The sequence below is a fragment of the Coenobita brevimanus genome, chromosome 27 (genome assembly GCF_032717465.1).
Source record: "Coenobita brevimanus isolate Jiangsu-jjx chromosome 27, ASM3271746v2, whole genome shotgun sequence".
NCBI classification, from domain to species: Eukaryota; Metazoa; Arthropoda; class Malacostraca; order Decapoda; family Coenobitidae; genus Coenobita; species Coenobita brevimanus.
In genome coordinates this window covers 8,041,615-8,066,694 of record NC_136980.1, presented here as the reverse complement: position 1 = coordinate 8,066,694, position 25,080 = coordinate 8,041,615, and the positions used below count along the sequence as shown (strand labels likewise).

The 25,080-nt window shown below is 46.8% G+C and overlaps 1 protein-coding gene across 1 annotated transcript in view; it reads right to left on the bottom strand.

The window, feature by feature from the left end:
* The window catches only part of LOC145394561 (RAB6A-GEF complex partner protein 2), an 80,208-nt gene extending 70,963 nt beyond the window's left edge, over positions 1 to 9,245 (bottom strand). Inside the window, exons 1-2 of the mRNA XM_080268402.1 lie at positions 9,134 to 9,245; positions 8,890 to 9,008 (exon numbers count right to left, since the gene is read on the bottom strand). The gene's annotated coding sequence lies outside the window, so the exon portion shown is untranslated. The remainder of the gene's footprint in view (positions 1 to 8,889; positions 9,009 to 9,133) is intronic.
* Between the last annotated feature and the right edge of the window lie 15,835 nt (positions 9,246 to 25,080).

The window sequence follows — 25,080 nt, the reverse complement described above, 5'->3', positions numbered from 1 at the left end:
AGGAACTGCTAACCTATTTCACCACATGCTCTTAAAAACATTGTACATGTGATGCCATATGATAAAATTCTATCAAACAAATGGGGCAATTTGACTACAGAAATGAAATACATTTTATTCCTTTTATTCCAAATTGGCTTAAAATTATTTTCACTCTATCTGCATTGCTGAGCTGTAACAAGAGATTAACACTAAAATATGATGCTGGTCATGAACCGGTCATATGGAATGGAAGCAGATTTGTAGCACTGTCTTTCCCTGCCACTGAACTACATGAAACAAGATGAAAGAGGATGAAAATTTAGACCAGGTTAAGGTAAAATGGCTAAAGTATACAAACCACAACCGCCATACAGAATTTCCACTGTATTGTACTAAAACATCACTAAAATCATCACATACTTGATCCATTCAACCTACAGATATATTGATTTGTTTAAAATATATTTTTCTTATCCCCTGAAAAAAAATTTTCGGCACAGGATAATTTTCTCACATAATTTATTCAGATTTATTGAGGCTGCAACAGGATGCTGGTATTCCTATACATCGAGAGGTAGGTGGTGGCGACCATCATCCACTCACTTGATGTAATGCTGTCTACTTCTTCCTTAGCCTTTATCATTCTTTTTCTGTGCCTGGCCTCCTCTCTTCCTATTTCTCCCACCTTTCCTGTCACTACTTAATGCTTTTCTTTCTGTTACAGGTGGCTTTACATTGAGTTACAAGCCAAATGGTTTCCTGTAAGCCAAGAAACCATTTACGACGCTGGGTGGTAACCATATAACAAACCATACATGCTCCCTACGTGTCAAGTGGATTGGTGGAGGGTTAGTGTCCCTCCCTGTAAAACAAATAACTCGGAGTCAAATGGCCACCCCGTACGGGATTGTGGCGTCTGGCAATAGATAGATAGAATAGATCTGCAGGTAAAACTGGGCTGGTGGTGTAATGTTGCTTCAGACATATTCTGCATCATGTTTGCCTCCAAATTTATCAATTTTTCTATTGAAGATCGCAATTACAAGGGCTTCAACTATGTATGAAGGTAAACTAGTCCATGTGTCTGCTCCTGTGTGTGTAGTGTCTCCAAACCTGTAAGCCAGGAAATCATTTACAATGCTGGGTGGTAATCAAATAACCAACCCATACATGTTACTTACATGTCAACAAGTGGGCTGGTGGAGGGTTAGTGCCCTCCCATTAAACAACTTAACTCAAAGACAGTTCCCCTTATGGGATTATGGTGTCTGGCTACAGACGGATATAGATAGAAATTTTTTGGTTAGACCTATCTATCTATCTATCTATTGCCAGACGCCTCAATCCCATTTGGGGTGGCCACAAACGAATCGCCTCCAAGTCGCCCTGTCCCCCGCCATTTCACTGCCCTGCTCCCAACTTACACCCCCCTCTCTCATATACCTCTCCACCCCATCCCTCCATCTCATCCTCGGCCTCCCCCTCCTCTTCCCCCCTCCACCTCACTCACATACACTCTCTTTGTCAGTCTTTCACCCTCCATCCTCTCCACATGGCCAAACCACCTCAGTGTGTTCCTCATAACGCTTCCTATCACATCCACATCCACACCACAACACTCCTTTATATCCTCATTCGTCAGCCTGTCTCTCCATGTGACTCCACAGGCTCCTCTTAAATAACTCATTTCCACTGCTCTCACTCTTGACTTGTGTCCTTCCAACAACGTCCAAGCTTCACTTCCATACGTCAGAGTTGGTATCACAATACTGTCATGTAGTAACTTTTTCACTTCCCTGTTTCTTATCACTGCTTTCAAAGAACCAGCAACCTTTCTTCCCTGCTGTACCCTTTCAAGCACTTCACCCTCCAAACCTCCATCCTTACTCATCACACTACCCAAGTACTTAAACATACTCACATTTTCCAATTCCTCATCATCCAACCTTACTGTACATTCACTGACTTCACCTCTCTCAAAGACCATCACTCTACTCTTCCCTACATTCATCTTTTGATTCTGTTTCTTACACACTCTCCCAAACTCATCCACCAAGCCTTGCAGCTCCCCTTCGTCTTCACTCAACAACACAGTATCATCTGCAAACAACAGTACAGGGAGTTTCCAAACACTATCCTCTCTCACCAGGGCCACTCCAACATCCACTACCCTACCTTGTACCTCTTTTATTACCCCATCCATGTACAGATTGAACAACCATGGAGACATGACACATCCCTGTTTCAACCCAACTTTCAAAGAGAAAAATTCACTTAGTTCACCATCCACACACACTGCAGCCTTAGCACCATCGTACATACTCTTCACAGCATTCAACAACTTCCCATCTACTCCATATATTCTTAACACTTTCCACAATCCTAGTCTATCCACCCCGTCATATGGTTTCTCTAAATCCATGAAAGTTGCATACAACTTCTTTCCCTTCTCTAGAAACTTTTCCACTAAAGATCTAAGAATGAATATCTGATCTACACAACCTCTTCCCTTCCTAAAGCCTCCCTGTTCTTCTCCAACTAATTCCTCTGTTCTTTCTCTAACCCTGTCAATAAGTATCCTACCATACACTTTTCCTATTATACTAAGAACACAAATGCCCCTATGATTACCACACACTTCTTTTTCCCCTTTTCCTTTGTACAAGGGAATAATTATACCTGACTTCCAATCCTCCGGGACTCTACCTTCCTCCCAGGACAATCTGCACATCTTCCACATCCATTCTACTACTATCTCTCCCCCATGCTTCAGCATTTCACCACACACTCCTTCAATTCCTGGGGCTTTCCCCGATTTAACTTTCTTCATTGCTTCCACAACTTCTATCTTACTGATTTCTTCCTGTCTTCTCACCTCCCTCCCTTTCCCAGCCATTCTCCAGCCATTTATACTTGCATTACTTCCATCCTCTATGTTCAACAATTCCTTAAAGTGTTCTCTCCATCTGCTCACTTTTTCTGGTTTTGGTAATCCTTACGGAGATAGAGGACCACATTATTTTCCACTTATCTTCTGTTTTTTCCTTATGTTAGCTCTTTGATGGAATTCTTTAAGTATTTTCTGACAGCATTATCAAGTATCAATGTTTTTCATTTCTTTTAAAAGTGATGAAAAGCATTTTAAAAAGTCATGTTTGCTTAAAGACAAGACACCATCCTGTGGTATGTGAAGACAGACATACATCATCTTGTGGTGTATGAAGACAGACACCATCTTGTGGTGCATGAAGACAGCCAGATGCCATCTTGTGATGTTCTTACCTAATTGTTCTTACCTAATTGTATCTTTACAGGAATGAGTCAAGCTCGTATTGTCCCGTGTCTTAGACCATATTTATCGTACATATCCTTAATTTTGTGAATTGTTTTGGCACACACTATTTCATTCGGTAGTGCATTCCATTGATCAATTGCTCTGTTTGGGAAACTGAATTTCCTTACGTCTTTATCACCTCTCTTCTTATGCAGTTTTTTGCAGTGTCCTCTTGCTGATGCTTCTCCATATGTTAAGTAATCATTTATGTCTATTTTCTCCTTTCCTGATATGCACTTATATAGCATTATCATGTCACCTCTTTTCCTTCTCTCCTGTAGTGTTGGTAGATTCAGTTTATTTAGTCTTTCTTCGTAGCTTAGGTCCCTTAAGCTTGGTATCCATCTTGTAGCGGCCCTTTGAACTTTTTCAATCTTGTCTATATGCTTTTTGAGATAAGGACTCCAGACTACTGATGCATATTCCAGGGATGGTCTAATGAATGATGTTATTATCCTTTTTAGCATGTCTTCATTTATGTATGTGAATGCTATTCTCATATTTGCAAGCAGTGTATACATGTTCCATACCTTCTCGCTGATGTGGTCAGCCGGAGATAGTCTGTTATTGATAATCACACCTAGGTCTTTCTCTCTTTCTGATGTGTATAGGGTTTTATTTCCTAACTTATAATCCCAATCAGGTCTTTTTCCACTTTTACCAAACTTGATTACATGACACTTGTCCACATTGAATTCCATTTGCCATGTACTACTCCATTCATGAAGTTTATTTAATTCTTCTTGTAGCTCCCTACAAGAGTCTGTGCTAGTAATTCTCCTTTGTATTTTTGCATCATCTGCAAACATATTCAGATAGCTCTCATTTCCAGTGTTACTGTTTATATCATTTATGTACACTAGAAACATGATTGGTGCCAGCACCGAACCCTGTGGTACTCCACTAGTCACTTCTTTCCATGATGAGTAGTTTCCTCTTAGTACTGTCCTCATTTCTCTTTTTATGAGAAAGTCTTGCATCCAACAAAACAGTTTGCCTCGAATTCCTCCTTGATGGTACAGCTTCCATAAAAGTCTTTGGTGTGGTATTGTGTCAAAAGCTTTCTTGAAATCTAAATAGATACTGTCCACCCATCCTTCCCTTTCCTGTATTGTGTTTGTTACTCTGTCATAGTAGCTCAACAGATTAGTAACACATGATTTTCCTTTTCTGAAACCAAACTGTCTTTCTGTTATCATACTGTGTTTTTCTAGATGATTTACCCAAGCTTTTCTTATAAGTTTTTCTGATACCTTGCTTACAACACTAGTCAGTGATACTGGTCGGTAGTTGAGAGGATTTTGTCTATTTCCTTTCTTGAATAAGGGGACTATATTTGCTTTTTTCCAAATATCAGGTAGTTTCCCTTGACTCAAAGATTTCTTGAAAATTAAAAATAATGGTTTACTTAACTCCTTTGCACATTCTCGTAACACCCAACATGAAATTTCATCAGGACCACTTGCTTTTCCTCTGTCTAATCTACTTAACTCCTCTTGTATTACTTTTTCTGCTATTTGTATATCTGGTAGTATGTGTGGACATGCGTGTTCCACATAGTCCCTCTCAAAATTTTTTTCTTCTGTAAAAACTAATTGGAAATTCTTATTTAGTGCTTCACAAATATCTTTCTCTTGTGTATAAGTGATTCCCTCGTCCGTGATGGATTGTATTATATCTTTTACTTTGGTTTTGCTACTGATATAGCTGTAAAACAGCTTTGGTTGATCACTACTTTTATTTATTATATCCTCCTCAAACTGTTTTTGGGCTTCCCTCCTTATTCTTGTATAGTCGTTTCTTGCCTGTTTGTAATTATTATACGCCCTTTCACTATTGTGTCTTCTGTATCTATTCCACAACAAATCTCTTCTTTCTTTTGATTTTTACATTCTGTATTGAACCATTTCTGTATTTTCTTATCTGCTTCTTTGTGCTGTGGGATGTACTTCTGGACTCCTATTTCATAAAATTCACAAAAATTTTTATATACAGCATTTAAATCTTGTCCTCTAAGCTCATTTTCCCAATCAACTTCTAAGAAATACTTCTTTAGGTCTTGATAATTTCCCTTTTTATAGTTTAGTCTCTTTTTGTAACTGTCAGTGCTGTTTACTATGTCATATGCTATCCTGAAGTTATAATTTAGTACTGCATGATCGCTTTTGCCGAGTGGAGGGTGATATATTAAACTGTCAATGTCATTTTCTTGCCTAGTAAATATTAGATCTAGCACTGAAGGTACATCGTCCTCTTTTTCTAGTGGTTTCCCTCACATGTTGCGTTAAGAAAAACTCTTGTACGAGATCCAGGAGCTTTTGGTCCCAACAGCTTTCTTGGCTATTTATATCTAGAGTATTCCAATTTATATTTGTATTGAAATCCCCAGTTAGTATAATTCTTTCCGATTTCTCTTCCATTTTATGTAGCAAGGATCTTATACTCTGAATTGTACTCTCTGCCAGGTCCTCATATTCGTCTCTTTCCCATGTGTTTGATCTGGGTGGCATATACAAATTGGCTACAATTACTTTACCTTCAGATGTGTCGATCTCTACTGCAATCAGTTCTACTTGTGATGGTATATCTAGGTTTATTTCCTTGACTTTTAGATTTTTCTTAGTTAATATTATAATTCCTCCTCCTTTTTTTAAATTTCTGTCTCTTCTCCATATAGTGTATTCCTCTAAGTTTAGTATGTCATTGGATATCCTTGGTGTTAATTTTGTCTCAGTTAGGCATATTATTTGTGGTTCATTTTCTCTGACATAATCATTCATCTCTAGTAATTTAGATACCATTCCATCCACATTTGAGTACATCAACTTTATCATCTTGTTTATATACTTGTCATGACATGGTTCTACTAACTTCCTCCTTTTTCTTCCATCCTGTTTGTGTACCACTTTCGTACCTGCAATCCTATTACTTTGTAAAAAAATTTCTTCTTGTCCTCTTCTGATCTTCCCTCATTTTTTGTTTTTGCTTCCTCCCTTTTCTCTTTCAGTAATTCCAGTTCCTCTTGTGTTAGACATCTTTTTATCCATACATTTTTGAACTCCTCTTTTTCCATAAGATTCTTTGCATTTTTTAGTATCTCTTCCACAGTGTTTACACTCTGGAAAGTCACCTTTAGAGGTCTTGTCTTTCTTTTCTCGTATTTCCCTAACCTTTTGTGTTCCTCTATGTCTTTACTACAGATTTCCTCTGATACTTCTTTCAGTAAGCTCATTACATTTGCCATCTCCTTTTTGTCTCTAGTGATTTTGTTTTTAATTTCTTCCTCTTCTATACCAGTGATTACTATTGATTTATTTATTTCTACTGAATCTCTGACTAACTTTGGATTATTCTTTTCACTTCCTTTTTAATGTTTTTTTCCTCCACCCTTGTTTCTAAGTCTTTCTTTACTTTCACCATTTCAGCAAACGTGATTTCTACATCATTTTTGTAGCTTTGCACAGCTTCATTCACCTGTGTTATCTTCTCCTCAATATCACTGCTCTGGTCCATAAGACTGCTTGCTTGTCTAATTGTCTCTGTGTCATTTTTTAACTCTTCCATAACACTCTCGTGATTAACTACTGTACTTCCCATTGCACTCATTTTCTTCCTAAGGGTATTCAATTCCACTGTTAGTTCACTGATGGTTGTGTCTTTCTTATTGGCCACCCTTCCCAGTTTTTCTATCTCTTCCTTTTGCAAGTGCATTTGCTTCTTTATTTCATCAATTTCATTTTTGAAAGCCATTTCTAGTTTGTGTACACGTTCAACCAGTCTATTGTGAGTCTCCACTTCAACTAGTTCTTGGTAGAAATCATCATTTTGCTTTTTACTTTTATCCCTTTTCTTTTCCAAATTTGTTTTACTGAAGTATGTATCCATTTTGTAATACTAGAGGAACAGAGTATGTACTTACAGTGTGCACGCTTTCCCGGTCTTTCTGTAGTATAAACAAACCCAGCTGACTCAACGCATCGTGGTTCTTTGTTGTTTGAAAGTCTTATTTAAACTTATTATTTCTTTTCCTTTTGATAATGAAAAATCATTTAGTCTAACCTGGTACAGAGCTTGACTCATTCAAAGATACTTATTTTGGTAATGCCTCTGGCCATGTTGAGCTTGTATGGAGCGCTGGTACAGACGTCCACCTCCGACGATCCCGTGTGTGTGTGGGTGAACAGATGGACGCCACCTTGTGGTACGTGAAGACAAACGCCATCTTGTGGTGTGTGAGAAGAAAGAGATGCCATCTTAGAACATCTCTGAACTTTTTTTTTTTTTTTTTTTTTTTTTTAACATATCCAACTCTTGGCAAAGGCTTCAGGGCCTATTTCTCAGGAGGCAGTGACCTATCCCAAGGCTCAGTAATCCTCCTACACCTCCACATGTTGCCACTTTGGCACAAACACCCACCATTCATATTGAATACATGCTAGAGCTGTCATACAGGATTGGTGTATTGGTACTGGTGGGGGTATTTTTACAAGTCAGCGGGTCATCTAGTTGATCAGGAAAGTCTGCTTTTAGGAAATTCAAATCCTTAAACTGTTCCCTGCCTCCGCTGGGATTTGACCCTGGGTCCATTAGGACAGCAGGCCGTTCCTCTAACTGATTCAGCCACTGGCACCCCCTTATCAGAAATTATTTATCCATACCTGACCTAAATTTTCCTAACAACCCAACCTTATTTTCCTATCCTTACCTAACCAACTTTATGCCAACCTAACCAAACTTATCCTAACCTAACCTACCTTATCCCTTATGTAATCATATTTTCCTTGTTATCGCCCACCTAGCGAGGCAATATTGTAATTGCCTATGTCTGCAGGCATGTGTGGCTGTTCCCAAAAGTATCTCAAAATCAAGCGAGCAAAAAGTACCCAAACTTTGTGGGCAGTATCCTGGGATACATAGCTTGGTTGTTGAAGGTTATGGTGCAGCTGCAATATGCCTCCAAATGCCAGATGATATTGCATGATAAAATAATATCTAAGTTCTTGTTTCAGCTTATCATAATTCACCATTTTCTATTGTACCCTCAATCAAGGCAAGGGCTATTTAAAGAGTAACTATCAGTTTTTCAAAGACCTGTTATACTCAATGACCTTCCCCAACATAATACCCCTGACTTGTGGCTTATGAAAGCTAGTATGATATTTAACTCAGTAGGAGTACACAGCAAAAATCCTAAGACTTTCTTTTTTCAGTTTTCACTTTTGGCAAAGCTAAGAAGATAAGCCTCCAGCTGCCAAATGATTACTGATCTAGTATTTAAGTGACGGCAGATGAAACACAAATGTTTTGGGTTTTATTTTTATTAATGAAGCCTCTTCATACTCAACAGTGCACTTCTGTACACATTTACACAGTCACTTAATCTGTTCAAAAGCTGCTTTTTTTATTATTTTTCGACGGGGAGGGGGGGAATCCTAGGTCTCCATAAGGCTAGTTTCATAAACAGTATTTTATATGTGTCCCTTCAACAGCCTTAACAAACCCCTTCAGTGTTAAATGTCTAAACAAACTTGAATATAACCATAAAACACAACTACCACACAATCACTACTTACACGTGTGTAGTAAAAGTGGTGCTGGTGAGGGACGCCTTTACGTGATGGCAACGATATAACCAAAAGGCTCAATTCCCTGGCTATACAAACGTCCCTTCAATTTTGTACATCCCCATTCCCTGAAAGGAGAGCAAAGTCAGCAGACTGCGAGAAACGAAACTGAAGCCAGCAGTCCACTTCTGTAGGTTTCATCACAATTACTACAATAACACTACAGTTACCACAACTGCACTAATATGCATACCAGTCTATAAAACACAATCAGCTAGGTTTTTCGTGAAATTTACGGTAAAGGGCATCTCAACGTAAAACAAAATCAGCTGACGATTTGTTATTGTATGACGCCATGTGATAAGTATCGGAGGTAATGCCTTTACAACGGCACACCTTTCTGGTTCTCTATCTTCACATTATACTTGTACTGTACAACGGCACCGCCTTTCTAGTTTTTCTGTCTTCACGTTATTCTTGTCATCTTAAACTGATATCCTGTTGTGGATTTCTAATTTGGTGTAGATTCTTTAATATTCTTCTGTCTTCTCCATGTGTTACTGATTTGACTCGATAATATTTATATTTATTTATAACTATGTTGCTGTGTTGGCTGAAGAAGGTATCTGGCAAGACCCACCATCTTCTTTTGTTGTATTAGCACTCTGTACCTTTTACAACAATAAACATCGTATGAAAGTGAAGCTTGGACCATATTGGAGGGACAGAAGTCAAGAGTGACAGCAGTGGAAATGAGTTATTTGAGGAGCATGTGAAGTCACATGGGGATACAGACTGACAAATGGGGAAGTGAAGGAGCGTTGTGGTGTGGATGTGGATGCGATAGGAAGCGATAGGAGAAACACACTGAGGTGGTTTGGCCATGTGGAGACGATGGAGAGTGAGAGACTGACCAGGAGAGTGTGTGTGAGTGAGGTGGAGGGGGGGAGAAGGAGGGGGAGGCCAAGGATGAGATGGAGGGATGGAGTGGAGATGTATTGAGGGAAAGGGGTGTGAGCAGGGAGCAGAGCAGTGAAATGGCAGGGGATAGGGCGACGTGGAGGCGATTTGTTTGTGGCCACCTCTTACGGGATTAAGGCGTCTGGCGATAGATAGATAAAGGTAGAGTACTTATACAACAAAAGAAGGTGGTGGATCTTGCCACACACTTCCCTCATCAAGTAAAATGATATACAGTCAGTGGTTATATCATCATCATCCAGACCTTCTTTCCCACCCTAAGGCAGGGTGAGGAGTAGCAACGTCCAGACAGCCCAAATTTACCCAATCCAATGCGCCACGCTTCCACTAACTCACCATTCAAGCCCCCGGAAACCTGGCTCTATCTGATACGCCAAAAACATTCACCACGTTTTGTAGTGTAATGTTAGGTGAAAAAGGCCCGACTACTCGGTCCTAGAACACCTAACGTGTAGCGGGGTCCTCTTTCGAGACCGGGGCTTAGTGCAAATAAGAGAGAGGCAGGACACAAAAACTCCAGGCAATAACCTTTACACGTGTATTCCTTCAGTCAGACACAAGACAAACAGCAGATAATACAACACAGTATTTGAGGCACTGAGGATAACACTCTAGGTTTAGTGTACAGGTTTACCCAGAACACAGGGTCTCGGTGCACGTGGGGGAGTTGGGGGTCTCACACGCGGGGAGGGGCGACGCGCAGAGGAACTGGTTATAGTTATTGAAATGCGTGATTTACAGCACAGTGCCCCCAGAAACTCACCGACACCCCCACCCGGACCCCACGAAGTAGCCGCTGCCGAACCACGGGATGCCGTGCGGCAATGGCATAAGTCAGCCCAGGCCGTGCACCCCTATAGTACCCAGCCGCCACACCGTCACCCTAGCAGGAAGATGACACTGCCTTCAGGGAGTGGGACAGCCAGATCAGCTCAGGGTGGAGCTGTCTGTCCAGCTCCAACTAGCGCCCCTCAGGAGACGGCCGATAGCCACTCCCGGCTTCTACAGGAAGGTGCCTTCTCTTTAGGGACGGCCAATAGCCGCCCACCCCTCATAAGGGAACAGGTGTCTCACCGGCCTGAGGGTAACGAGGAGACGGCAGATAGCATCTCCCACCTTCGTCAGAAGGTGTCCTTCCTGGGATGGCCTATAGCCGCCCAACACCCCCTCCTGCAGGAGGTGGCCAATAGCCACTCCCTCCTTTGCCAGACGGCCAATAGCCGCTCCGAAGGTGTTGTCCCCGAGACGGCCGATAGCTGCTCACTCCTCCAGCAGGAGACTGCCGATAGCCGCTCCAAAAGTGCTGCCCCTGAGACGGCCAATAGCTGCTCCCTCCTCCGGCAGAAGGAGACGGCTGATAGCCGCTCCCGCCTTCGCCAGACGGCCGATAGCCACTCCATAGGTGCTGCCCCTGAGACGGCTGATAGCTGCTCACCCTCCCTCCTGCAGGAGACGGCCGAAAGCAGCTCCCACCTTCGTCATACGGCTGATTGCCGCTCCGAAGGTGTACAGAGGCACGCTAAGTCCCCCACTCAGGCCACGGCCAATAGCCGGGCCTTGGCGCCCTATAGTTGCGCCCTTGGGCAGCCACGGCCGATAGCCGGGCCCCATGGCCAGAGAGAGGTGCAAGCAGTGTCACCACCCCAGTGTGAGAGGAGTGCCCAGATCTCCAGCACCAAAGGACCCCAGAGAGGCCCTACAGCTTCCCCTGGCCTCTGCTCCTTACGCCTGGCCCCGGAGAAGACCCACCTGACGGACCCTAGCTCAGGTCGGTGCCGCAGCCCCTCCCTGATGGTGCCCCTTGACTCTGGAGGCCGCAGCCCTCAGTTACTCCAGGCCCTCCCCAGGACGCCCGGGCGTGATCTCTCCACGCCTCCGAGACGGCGAAAGACCTCCACCTCCGGCCGAAACCTGAGCCAGAGATTCCTGGACCTGTTTGGCTCCATTCCTGAGGGCCAGACGCCTGTACCTAGCCCGGAGACTACGGGCCCCTTCGCTACCTGCAGCCCTGGACGAGAGAGGATGCCCCTGCGAGTCGTCCCGTGCCCTCTCGGCACGTTCTTCCGTGGTGGTGCCCCTATTCCGGCAGAGTTGTCACCTGCGTGTCTCCCTGCCGCCCCCACTATATGAGTGAATTATGTTAAGTGTAGTGTTGCCCCAGAATTAGTTAAGTGACTTATGCTAAGTGTGACGTTGCCCCAGAATTACTGTAACAGTGATACAGTGACTCAGTGTATGTTGAATATCGGGGCGAGTGAAATCACGGGCGGATGAATAAGGACGAGTGCAGAAACTAAGTTCCGGTGAATCAGACTCACGAGTGACGCCCTTGTAGAAAACCAGTAAGACTACTACCCCGAGAGATTCTCTATAGTAAAATATACAAATATCCTTTGTTACCAAGAAACAGTAGGGAAAAAGTGTTAATCCTACACCCCCCCATTTAAGAATCTCCTCCCAGCAGTTAGTGTGTACGTAAGAACCTGGACGAGGAATAGAATCAATTGTCAAAATCCCTTTGCTATCAGAAAATACTAAGTTCGAATTAATAATACTCTCTCCCAATATTACTATAACTCTGTTCTGACCCTCCGCGCGTCCCCCCTCGTCCCCCCCCCCCCGTTAGAGACTCCCGCGCTCCCATGCGCACCGTAATCCTGTATTCCCTGTACACCTGTACTAAAATTACAGTGTTGGCATCAGTATCTGTTAAGCCGGTATCCTGCGAGATACTAATATCCTAGTTAAAGTTTCATTTTCTGCCACATACTGTGTTGTAATATCTGCTGTTTTTGTCCTGTGTCTGACTGTGGTAATATACGTGTAAAGGTTATTGCCTGGAGTTTTTGTGTCTTACCTCTCTTTATGGCACCAAGCCCCGGTCTCGAAAGAGGACCCCGCTACACGTTAGGTGTTCTAGGACAGAGGAGTTGGGCCTTTTTCACCTAGCATTACAGTTATAGTAATATAAAGTGGGAGTTAATGTTAGAAAGTTTGACTTGTTGTATTCTGGTAGCAAAGGGGCTTTGGCAATTTATTATAACACGATTCTAGGTTTTTTCACGTACTGTACGTGGGGAATGCAGGAGATTCAAGAACGGAGGGTGTAAGGCAATGAGAGTCTCGTTATATTTATAGTAATATGAAGGGGAGGGTATTACTAACACTTTCTCTTCACTATTTGCTGGTAGCAAGGGGCATTTGGATATTTTACTAACATGAATCCTTCGGGTTGAGTGTCTTACTGAGTTCATACAAGGGTGTCACTCCGTGAGTCTGGTTCACCAACACTTAGACTCCGCACTTGTTACTATTATTCCTCCCCGTGGTATAATTCATTCCCCTTCTAACTTCTCGTGAACCCTTGACCTGTTATTCGGGGTGCACTATGTCACTACAGCACTGTTACACTAACTTCGGGCAATATCACACTTAACATGAGTCACTTATACGGTGGGGACGGCGGGGAGACACGCCGGCAACAATTTTGCCGGGACTGGGGTACCGCCAGGGGAGGGCGTGCCGAGAGGGCACGGGACGACTCGCAGGGGCGTCTTCTTTCGTCCGGGGCTGCAGGTGGCGGAGGAGCCCGTATCTTCCGGGCTGGGTACAGGGGTGTGACCTTCAGGACTGGGGCCAAACAGGTCCAGAAATCTCTGGCTCAGGTTTCAGCCGGAAGTGGAGGTCTTCCGCCGTCGGGGCGTAGGGAGGTCTCGCCCGGGCGTCCTGGGGAGAGCCTGGAGTGCCCTAGGACTGCGGTCCCCAGAACCAAGTGGCACCGTCAGGGAGGGACTGCAGGACCGGCCCGAATCAGGGTCCGTCAGGTGGGTCTTCTCCAGGGCCAGGCATAGGAAGCAGAGGCCAGGGGAGGCATTAAGGCCTCTCTGGATTTCTCCTGCATCCCCTACGTCAGGAGTCTGGGCCCTCATTTCATGCGGGGGCAGCGGGACTTCTCTCGCCCATCTCCGGCGTGGGGCCCAGCTACTGGCCATGGCTTCCCAAGGGCGCGACTATGAGGCGCCAAGGCCCGGCTACTGGCCATGGCCTGAGTGGGGGAATCAGCACGCCTCTGGACACCTTCGGAGCAGCTACCAGCTGTCTGACGAAGGCGGGAGCGGCTACAGGCAGACTCCTGCAGGAGGGGTGGGGAGCGGCTACAGGCCAACTCAAGGTCAGCACCTTCGGAGCGGCTACCGGCCGTCTGATGAAGGCGGGAGTGACTACAGGCCATCTCCTTCTGCTGCAGGGAGGAGCGGCTACAGGCCGACTCGGGGGCAATGCCTTTGGAGTGGCTACAGGCCGACTCGGGGGCAATGCCTTTGGAGTGGCTACAGGCCGACTCGGGGGCAATGCCTTCAGAGCGGCTACTGGCCGTCTGGTGAAGGCGGGAGCGGCTACGGGCCGACTCCTGCAGGAGGGGGTGTAGGGCGGCTACCAGCCGTCCCTGGAAGGACACCTTCCGATGAAGGCGGGAACAACTACAGGCCATCCCCTGATTACCCTCAGGTCAGTTGTTTACCAATTCCCTTACGAGGGGCGGGCAGCTACCGGCCGTCCCAAAGAGGAAGACACCTTCTGAGAGGCTACAGGCACACTCCTGTTGAAGGCGGGAGTGGCTGCAGGCCAACTCCTGAGGGGCACTGTTTGGAGCTGGATAGGCAGCTCCACCCCGAGCTGATCTGGCAGTACCTCTCCCCGAAGGTAGTGTCGGATTCCTGCTAAGGCAACGGTGAGGCGGCTGCGTGTCATAGGGGCGCACGGCCCGGGCTGACTTGTGCCGTTGTCGCACTGAGTCTCGCGGTTCGGCTGCGGCTCCTCTGTGGGGTCCTGGTGGGGGTGTCGGGGAGTTTCCAGGGGCACTATGCTGCAGTTCACGAATTTTAGGTAGAGTCACTTAAATGTATCCGATAAAGTCAATCTGAACACTGTCACGTTAAAACCGGATGTCAAATCCCTGATCACATGCTTCTTCTCAAATTATTCATTCATCCAGCTCGATCTCTTGTTAGTTCCCTAGCCTCACGGACTTCCAAACCTCTCATCCTCACACAATCATCCACAATATCCCTCCACCTTCTCCTTGGCCTACCTCACCTCCTCCCTCCTTCAAAGTCCCTCAGATATACCTTTTTCATGAATCTATTGTTATCCATTCTCTCCACATTACCATAGCATCTCAGTACACTCTTCGATTCTGGCGTTCATACACTTCCTCACTCCACATCTTTCACGAATCACATTGTTTCGTATCCTATCCACTCTCTGTACTCCTCATACATTTCTCAGCAGTCTCACCTCCACCGTTCTTACTCTTGACTTTTCATTTTCGTACCACACCATAGTCTCATATCCATATGTTAAAGTTGGCACTAACACTTGATCCTTCATGTAGGCCTCATGCAGCTGCAACACTCAAGTCTCTGTTTCTTATCAAGGCCTTCATTGCACCAGCTACTTTCCTTCCTTGTGTCACTCTACTTTCCACTTCTTTTGCACATTTTCCTCTCTTGTCTGTCATTGTACCAAGGTATTTGAACTCTCTCACCAATTCCAGTCTCTCTCTCCATTCACTGTAATATCACACTGGGAGTTACCTTCTCTCTCAATAACCATCACTTTACTCTTTTCTACATTTACTCTCAAGGAACGATGCTCAGAGATATCAGCAAAACTCTGCACTAGTCTACCGAGTTCTTGTCTGGTATTTGCAAGTAGTATCACTTAATTAGTGATAGACAATATGGTTTTTGCCACGAAAGATCCACCATTGACATACTCAATCTTTTAACTCATACCATTCATCAATCAATTGATCTTTTTGGAGAAACTTATGCAGTAGCTCTTGATATCTCTAAAGCTTTCGACAGAGTATGGCACCGTTCCCTGCTGTCCAAACTCCCTTGCTATGGACTAACGTCTCTTGTTCCTTTGATTTCTTCATATCTTGGTGACAAGAAAATAAGAGTAAAAGTAGATGATGTATATTCCAATTTCCACTCAATTAACGCCGGCGTGCCACAGGGATCAGTTCTGGCGCCAACCCTATTTCTGGTTCATATTAATGATCTCTTATCTGTCACCCACAATCCCATTCACTCATATGCAGATGACTCAACACTACATAGTTCATTCACACTCAGACATTCATTTACAAAGTCTAATATCTCCACCTCTCAACTCAGTACAGCCATCTCCATAAATCAAGATCTATCTACAATCAGTGAATGGGGACAAAACAACCTTGTCTCTTTTAATGCTAGTAAAACTAAGTATATACAGTTTACTAATAGAAAAATATTGCCAGATTCGTACATTACCTTCAGTGCTACTAATATTCCCATCTTCAAAAGTATTGAAATTCTTGGCGTCTCACTTAACAGTGCCCTCAGCTGGACCTCTCATGTCAGATCACTTGCTAAAACCGCCTCAAAGAAACTTGGATTATTGTACAGAGTCCGTAACTTCTTCGCCGATGAGCAGTTAGCTACAATTTATAAGTGTCATGTGTGCTCTCAGCTTGAATATTGCTCACCCTTGTGGAATGGTTGTGGAGAGGATGCATTCAGACAACTAGACAAAATTCAGAACAAAGCTGTTAGAATCATTAACAACGCTGCCATTACATATAAACTACCTCCCCTGCAAGTAAGAAGGAATGTTGCCTCCCTTGCATTATTTTACAGATATTTTTTTTTTTTGGCAAATGCTCAGACGAAGTTGCTTCCATGGTGCCACCTCTCCATGCCTTCCCTCGTGCTACACGGGCGTCTGGTAGCGCTCATGGCTGGAATGTCACTCAGCCATATTGCAGACCTTCTGCCTATCAGAATTCTTTCATTCCCCGAACTGCATCTCTCTGGAACTCGCTTCCCCAGAGTTGTTTCCCTCCAAATTTCAACCCACAACTGTTCAAGTCTAACTGTTACAGATATTTTATGAACAGAGGACACCAGTAATCTAGTGTATGGATTATATTTTTTTGCTCATTTGTTTTTCCTTCCTCCATTCTGTTATTTATTAAAAAAAAAAGTATTGCATCATCAGCAAACAACATATTTGAGATATTCCATCCGTCACCATTCACCACCAACGTCATCCCTCTCTCCATTATTTGCGTTTTTAATTCTCTTATCACCCCATCCATTCATATATTGAACAACCATGGGAACATCACACAACCTTGTCGCACACCCACACTGATTGTGAACCATTCACTTAGATGCACATTTACCCTTACACATGCTTCACTGCCATCATAAAAACTCTTGACGGCACCTAGCAGCTTACCATGTACACCGCACATGGCAAAACCTTCCACAATCCTTCTCTGTCTACTTTGTCGTATGCTTTTTCCAGATCAATGAATGCCATAAACACCTTATAGTCCTTCTCACAAGCTTTCTCCACTGTCTTAATTGCAAATATTTGATCCACGCATCCTCTGTCACTTCCAAAGCAACCCTGTTCATCACTCACCAGGACTTCTGATATCTCTCTTACTCTCTCGGTAATTTTTATTCCTGAAATACCGGCCGTGGCAACTCAGGTTGCCACCATACCCCCAGGAGGAGACTACGGAGGGGTAGATGGTGCGCACGACATGTCTGGTCAATAGGGACTTAAGTCCTCTGGGCCGCGCGCCCCTATTCCCCAGCGTGCGCCCAACGAGACCACCCCAGTCTGAGTGCACTACCTTTCAGGCGAACCAGCCCTCACCAGGATCGGGGTGGAGCTGAACTTTCAGCTCCAAGCAGCACCCCAGTGATGGCCAAAAGCAGCGCAAAACAAGAGTCGGCCTGTAGCCACCCTGAAGACAAAGAGACGGCCTGTAGCCTAAAAGGCCACGGCCTGTAGCTGGGCCGCAAAAGAGGAAACGGCCTGTAGCTGCTCCGTCTGGTGCTGCTTACACTCCCTGCAGAACCCGTGATGGCCTGAAGCTGCACAAGGGGAGAGAAAGGTACGCCCCTTCTCCTTCTGCGGTTCCCTTGGAGGGCATGACACCGGTGACAGCCTGTAGCCACACCAGTAGGCAGGAGATGGCCTGTAGCCGCTCCCCATCAACATGTCACCTTCCATACGCCACGCCAGCAGGCAAGCGACGGCCTGTAGCCGTGCTATGCCTGAATTCCTGTCAGGGAGTCAGGCCCCAGTGATGACCAGAAGCCACACTGACAGCGAAGGGATGACCTGTAGCCGCCCTCAGTCTGTTGCACAAAGGAACCCAGCGATGGCTGGTAGCCACGCCAAGGAGGGACACCAAAGTCCCTCGCCTCCTGTGACTCCACAGCATGAGGGCAACCTGCGATCAGCCCTGCCTACCGGTGGGAGCACAGGCTGCTCCTCTGTCCACCCAGACCGAGGCAACCTCCAGGAGGAGGACTTCTGCCCTGAGGACTGGTAGAGAGGCCTGGTGTAATCCCCGGGGCTATTCTTCATTCAGTCAGCCCCCGAGGAGGACCCCCACCTGATGGAATCAGGCCGGGAGTGACGCCACAGCCCCAACCTGACTGCGATGCTGCGGGAAGGAGACCACAGCCGACGGACCTCTGAGGGCACCCCCAGGACCCCAGGGTGAGACCTCTCCCATCCCCAACAAAGGCGAAGCTTCCTTCACCAGGCGCCTAAGGGAGTGCCTCCAGAACCTGTTTGGCCCTAGCCCTGAGGCCCAGACCCCAGTTTCCAGCCCCGACAGTGAGGGGCCCTTCACCACACCCAGCCCAAGCCCTCGACAAGAGACGATGCCCCTGCAAGTAGTCCCATGGCTGCAGGACAAAGGGACTCCTGAAGAGACTCTGCCTACCCCAGGCCGACGATTGTGAATCCCCAGGCCTTCCCCTTTCCCCTGGCAGAGACCTTATGTATAACAGTGACTGTGATACATGGCTCCCACAGACTGTGAGTGAGAGACAAAGATTGTGCAGTGCATGTGAATAGTGAAAACATGTGAAGTGGGGAAAGACACTCGAGACAGTGCATATCCATCCTGTGCAAGACGAGAGGCAAAACTCAATATCATTATCCTAACTCTGTGACAGTGCATATCCACCCTGTGTAAATCAAGAAATAGAATCCAGTGACAATACATATAACTATCGTGAATCAGGAAATTGAGTCAGTGTCAGAATAAGGATTCTTGAACTACCTCACGCACAGTAAAACCTACATTTTGCCTACTCACTTGGAAACGAGCCTCCCGTGCAAGGACTATGAAAGTTGTGTATTGCCTCCTTACCCAGACCAAGACCTCTGTCTATCTAGTATCCCGTGTGATACTCGAAACCCATCTCCCAACCTATGTATTAACTTTGTTTAGTATACTGTGTGAACTTTCTTCCTGTTCCATAGCAGAGAATTTGTCAATATACGTGTAAGGCTATTGCCCTGTATTTTTATGCCCTGTTCCTCTCATACTGTGTCTAACCTCCAGTCTAGAAAGGGGACCCAGCTGCACCATAGGCATTCTGAGGGCGGGAAGCCGACCTAAAAACGCCTAGCATAACACTTCCTTATACCTTCCCTACCACACTCAATAAACTTATGCAACAATAATCTTTTCACTCACTTCTCTCACCTTTATTTTTGTGTACAGGGGTACAATCACAGCTTTTTTCCACTCTGCTGGCACAGTTTCATTCATCCATGCCTTCGTACATATCTCCAACAAGCACTTCCTTCCTCTCGCTCCACTACACTTAATTATCTCTGCATACATCCCATCAACCCCAGCTGCTTTCCGATTTTTCAACCGCTTCACAGCGCTCTTCACCTGTGCTAGTGTCACATCTCCTGGCACTAGATTCCTTCACTGTACACCTCCCAAACCAATCATGTTTACAGCCGCTCTGCTCTCCCTATTCCCATTCATCAGGCTTTCAAAATATTCTTCCCATCTGGTCCTTACTTCATCTCCGTGGGTTAACACCACCTACATCCTTCACACCCTCACATTTCTTTCCGTTATCACTTCCACATTTCCGCACCTCTTTCCAGAATAACTTCTAATTTTCAGTGTAGTTTGTATTCATTTTTCTTCCTAGATCATCATTTACCTCCTTCTTTTTCCTCTTCACTAGTCCCTTTAAGTGCTTCTTGCTCTCATTATGTTCAGTTCTTGTTTCAATTGTACTCCTGTCCTGTAACCATTCTAGCCACTTCTTCCTCTTTTCCTCCACCGCTCTCTTAACCTCTTCATCCCACCATTCCGTATCTTTCTTCTTTAATGTTAGTCTAGCCACACCACACACCGGTTTAGCATTCCTAACTAAGCATCCCTATATGCATTCCACAGGCTGTCCAGATCCATTTCATTCCAGTTCACTGATTCTAACTCCTCCTCTACTTTGGTCCTGTATTCATCTGCCATTTCTTTGATCCTCACTTTCTCGACTTTCAGTCTTTCTCCCTGACTACTCCTCTCTCTCCTGGTCCACCCCAATCCTCTCAGCTTGATCTTGCATACCACAGTCATATAATCTTACAGACCTCCTCATCGTCCTCTCACAGCCCTCGTATCAGCCACCATTCCCAGCAGTGACCTCTCAACGAGCAAGTAATTAATCAGACTTCTTTCAACACGATCCCCATTCCCTCTATACCATGTATATTTATGTGCATCTTTGTGTTTGAAATACGAGCTACAAATGCACAACCTCCTTTACTGACACATATCCTTCAGTCATTTCCCATTATCATTTTCTCCTGGTACTCTATTACAACCCATTATGTCATGCTCAGGACCAGTGCCTACTCTTCCAGTCATATCGCCCATTACGATCACTTAATAGCTCCTGGGCATTTCTCAGTGGTTATAAAATTAACAAAAGGGGATGGTGGATTTGGCCACACACCTCCCTCAATATTTTATATATATATATATATATATATATATATATATATATATATATATATATACCGGGACGGAGTGACACCCTCCCAGGAGGTGACCACGGAGGGGCTAGAGGGGCGCGCGCGAGGTCGAGGCTATATGGGTGTTTGTCCCAAACTACCTAGCGCCCCTATTCCCCGGAACAGACCCAGCGGGAGTGCCACAGTCCGCACACATTACCCTCCGACCGGACTAGTCCTCGACAGGTTTGAGGTGGGGCTGAAAAGACAGTCCCAAGCAGCACGGCCTCTAGCCGCACAAACGAGGGGACGGCCTCTAGTCACTCCAAAATAGTGATGGCCTATACTCACACACCGAACGTGACGGCCTCCTGCCACACACTAAAACATGACGGCCTCCAGCCGCACACCTAAACGTGACGGCCTCCAACCACACAACTATAGAGACAGCCTCCAGCCGCGCCTGGGGAGAGCTATGTACGTCCCCTCTCCTTCTGCAGCTGCTTGTGGGAGTACTACACCGGTGACAGCCTCCAGCCGCACCAACAGGCAGGTGATGGCCTCTGCCCGCACTTCAACTGCACGTCTCTTCCCCTGCATGACACAGGTGACGGCGGCAGACGGCCTCCAGCCGCACCTGTAGTCAGGTGACGGCCTCCACCTGCACCTCACCCACGGTCCTGCCACGAAGTCGGGCCTCGGTGACGGCCTCCAGCCGCACCGACAGGGAAGGGACAGCCTCTAGCCGCCCTCCCCTTGCTGCCTATGGGACCTCGGTGATGGCCTCCAGCCGCTCCGGGAAGAGGCATCACCACCAAAGTCTTTCACCCTCTGCGACTTCCACAGCAAAGGACGATCCTCGCTCAGCTCGCCGCTCCTGGAACTGAGCGAGACGTTCCCCAGCCCCTCTCCACCAAGGTAGCCCCCAGGATGAACCTCCCTGCCTGGAGGAAGTGTGGCGAGGTCCTGTACTGTCCTCGGGAGTGTGTGCCATCCAGCCAGTGCCCGTGGGAAATGACCATCTGAAGGACTTCTGCCAGAGGCAATGCCACAGTCCTACCCCGACGGCGGCCCGGCAGAAAGGAGACTGGAGATGTCGGACTCCCTGAGGCGCCCCTACAACCCTGGGGCACGACCTCTCCAGCCCCAGACGACGGCGACCTTCTCCCCAGAGGTGCTGCCATTCCAGGAGTGGTGGCAAGGCCCGGTCGCTGAAGGCGGGATCCGTGCCCTCCAGCCTGCCCCTGGACGATGCCGGGTCCTGACAGACGACCCACAGACAAGGTGCTGCAGCCAATCCCTGACCGCACCCCAGCCTAGAGGCGACTGCAGTCCCAGGCCTCCCAGGGCCAGTCCTCGGACCCCAGGACAGGACTGCCCCGGCCCCACTCACCGTCGGCCCTCTGCCCGGAGTAAGAAGTGGCAGGCCCAACTCCTGACACTGTTTGGCCCCAGCCCCAGGGGCCCAGGTCGAGGTCCTGACAGGAAAAGGCCTCCCTGCACCCCAGACCAGACCCGGGCTGTGACGCCCCCAAGAGCCATCCCGTGCCTACCGCAGGAGGGCTCACCAGTAGGGCTCCCTCTGACTCCCGGGCACCAACTCGACTAAGCCCAGATTTCGGCAGCCCAGTGACGACACAGGAAGATCCCAGTGTCGTGTTAGAGACTTAGCAGTGATAATGCCCGTGTATTCTAAAGACAGTGGGACAGGAACACCATCAGTAAAGTGTCCCTAACCTAACGTACTCAATGTGCTGTGTCAGTGCCTAAGTTCCCAGGACTAGAGCAATATACAAGTGTGTGGCGATACCTAAGTGCAGCAGACCAGTGTACTATGCAAAGTCTGAGGAGACAGATTGTATGAACAGTGTCACCATACCTATGTGACATACTCTTGTACAATAACTCAAGTATAATCACAGTGACATGATGTATTATTGTTAACTGGACTGTCACTATACCCATTGCACATCTAGTACACCACTGTATGTATATTATAAGGGAAGTTGGGTTAAGGCAATATATCTGTTAAGGTGTCTTGCCGAGCTTTTATGCCCTGTACCTTTGTAAGTGTTCTATTTCCGGTCTAGAAAGAGGACCCCACTCAGTTTCTGGTGTTTATAGGACGAGAAGTCAACCTAAAAACACCCAGCATAACAATTACAATCGATGGGCATGAAATAACGCCCTACAATAATTATTATGTATAGTATGCCCTGATGTAAACGGATATAGAAGATATATTACTGTTATGCTAGGTGTTTTTAGGTCGACTTCTCGCCCTAAAGACACCAGCTACTGAGCGGGGTCCTCTTTTGAAATCGGAACTAGAACACCTTAACAGAGGAACAGGGCATTTACTCGGCAGGCTACCTTAACACATGTATTGCCTTAATTCAACTATCTTACAACATACATACAATGGTATACAAAAATAGGGCACAGGTACAGTGGCGGGCTTATTAGTGGCAGTACTCACAACATACATATACATACAATGAGATTACCCTCCGTCTGGAACACATACCCAGTACAAATAATACATAAAGATTGGAGATACAGTTCACATATAGTCTTTCTCTCCACAGTCCTCATGTATAGTTCTCTGTTTCTAGACTCGAGTAACACACACAGTATGTCAGAGTTCACTCTTCTCAGTTACTTTCACTATTAGCTTCCACTGTTCACTGTTCTCAGTTCCAATACAATGTGAGTATGGTCTATCTCATTTTCTTGGCGAGACACTAGAATTACACTATAGAGTCTCTTGGGCTGCTAGCACCTGGGTCTTTAGTCGAGGTGGCGCCCGGGCGTAGAGGATGGGCCCACAGTTATGCCTTCCCATAGAAGGCACGGGACTACTGCCAGGGGCGTAGGGCCCAGGCGTGGTCCTGGCCAGGGGTGCAGGGAAACTCCCTCCTGACAGAGCCTCGACCTGGGGAGTGGCCCTCGGGACTGGGGCCGAACAGGGTCAGGAGCTGCTCCCGGCACCTCCTGCTCCAGGCAGAGGGCCATCACCGGGAGGAGCCCAGGAGGTCCCACCCTGGGGTCCGAGGGACATCCCTGGGAAGTGGGTGACTGCGGTCAACACGCTGCTGGGGTGCCGTCAGGGGACTGGCTGTGGCGTCTCCTCCGGGTGGCATCCGACAGGTTCAGGTGCCGGCCAGAGGTGATCTGAAGGGCATGGATCCCCTCCTCGGCAAACGGCCCTGCCAACAGTCCTAGAACTGCAGCTCCTCCTCCGAACCACACCTGTGGAGTGGGGAGAACGTCCTGCATGGTCTCTGGGTGGAGGGTGGGCTGTGCCAGGGACTACCTCCTACGGGGAAGCCCTAGAGGTTGTGGATGAAGGGTGTATGGTGGCTGACCCTTCCCCGACATGGACGGTGGCCAATGTCGCGGTTCCACAGACCCCAAGGGCAGCAGCAGAAGGATGTACGGTGGCCGACCCTTCCCTTACATGGACGGTGGCCGATGCTGCGGTGCTGCTCCCGAAGGAGGAGGAGGTGGATGAAGGGAGTACGGTGGCCGAACCTTCCCCGACACGGACGGTGGCCAATGCCACAGTTCCGCCTCCCCCTGGTACACCAGCCAAACTGCGTGCGGTGGCTGACACGTCCAACCCATGGCTTACACTGGCCGCCACTGCGGGGCTGCAGCAGAAGGGCGTACAGTGGCCGGCCCTTCCCCGACACGGACGGTGGCCAATGCCGCGGTGCTGTAGGGGGTAACAGCAGAAGGACATACGGTGGCCAATCCTTCCCCAACACGGACAGTGGCCAATGCTGCGGTGCTGTCTGGGACTGTGCAAGCAAAAGACCCATCCCGATCCTGGCAAGCATTCCCTCCACTGTAGTGTAGTGTACTTTTACTGTAAGGGTGCTGCTGGTCGTGTTGAGGGGAAGAGGGGCATAAGGGCATGACGTACTGGGGCCTGTCTCGCTCGGATGCGGTGTATCCTTTTCCTGCCCCACCGTGGTGTCTTGCTAGGGTGAGGGTGGGGTTGCCGCTCCATCCAAGGGTGGGGAATTCCTTGGGGTGCTTATCTCAATTACATAAGGAGTGAGTAACAATAGCAGACAGCAGAAATGTACAGCATGATAACCATGGCTGCAGCCAAAGATGCCAAGCTGACAGAGCACCACCCTATCAGTAAAGAGAATGGGGCTGGTGGATGGCTAAATAACATGTGCCAACTCGACACCCCACACTCCCTCTGGCTGACTCCATCTTAACTTCACAGCTCTTTAATTATTTAATTGTTCTATGCACATTCATAAGTGTTACACACCTGTGTTATATTGTGCATCGTCTTGAGTGGTATGTTTGTGGCAATTGCTAGGTTGTTTGACGTAGTTTGTGCGACTTTAATGG